Raw genomic sequence first — 1129 nt, 5'->3', positions numbered from 1 at the left:
TTGGCCATATCTGGAGTTCTAGCCCGAGCACTGTTCGGTATTTTGGCCATATCTGGAGTTCTAGAAGTCCAAATGAGCTGAATGTTTTACACAAGAAAGCTGAGACAATTGCCTACAACTTTCATATTTCGAGTGGCTCCAATTTTGATGTTATCAATGACATTTTAGGCAGACAAGAGAAGATAAGGATTGTCACCAAGTCAAGAGTTGGTCACCCACTCATCAATTAGTCATCAAATCAACAGTTCCCAATTTTGGCCTATAAAAGGAGGCATTTGCCATGCATTTAGGCATCTTGGTTTCCAGATCAAGATCATGCTCTTCCTTTCTCTCTTTGTATTTTTTGTAATGTTTATGCTTTACTTTCATTAATATCAAGTTTATGCCTTTCATTTCCTTTCATTTACTTAGGTAACTGTTATCTTATTTATGCTCTTATTTTGTTTATTTGTTTTTCTTTCTTTCATTATGTCTAGCTAAGTTTATTATGTTTTAACTTTTATGTTCTTATTTTGTTTATCTATTTTGCTTTCTTTCATTATGTCTAGCTAAGTTAGTTATGTCAAGGTGAAAAGGTTACACTAATGGTGTAAGAATAAGTATAATGTAAACTTAATATGGACTTTAATGTTTGATACTAACATGTTTTATATTTGTTATCTTGTTCACTCTTTAATACTTTGCTTGTTAAATGATTAATCTTGATTTATGTTGTATAACACTTGGTACAACAAATGCTTGGCACTTTCATAGCCCATACTGTATGGTATAACCGACACCTAAGCTATGAAAGGAACTTAATTTGTTGTTAATATAAGTTATAATCATGAATGCTTGACGAGATTTACAAGTATTAGCATTAATTGAATAAGATGACTAATGTAATCATGTTAACAATCTATAATCTGATTGGAACGTCCTTTGTGTATGGTTTCCAATTAACTAATAAGAGTTTATACTATACTTGTTTGACATACCATTAGTGGATCCTCTAACCTTGACATTTATTGTTATCGTTGTTAGTCTTTACGTTAATATTTCATCTCAAAGTTCTCATCTTCATCTTCTTCTTCTTCTTTTTCTTAATTATTATTATTATTATTATTATTATTATTATTATTATTAGTAT

The sequence above is a fragment of the Populus euphratica genome, unplaced genomic scaffold (genome assembly GCF_000495115.2).
Source record: "Populus euphratica unplaced genomic scaffold, PopEup_1.0 scaffold1319.1, whole genome shotgun sequence".
Classification (NCBI taxonomy): domain Eukaryota; kingdom Viridiplantae; phylum Streptophyta; class Magnoliopsida; order Malpighiales; family Salicaceae; genus Populus; species Populus euphratica.
This window is presented reverse-complemented; position numbering follows the sequence as displayed.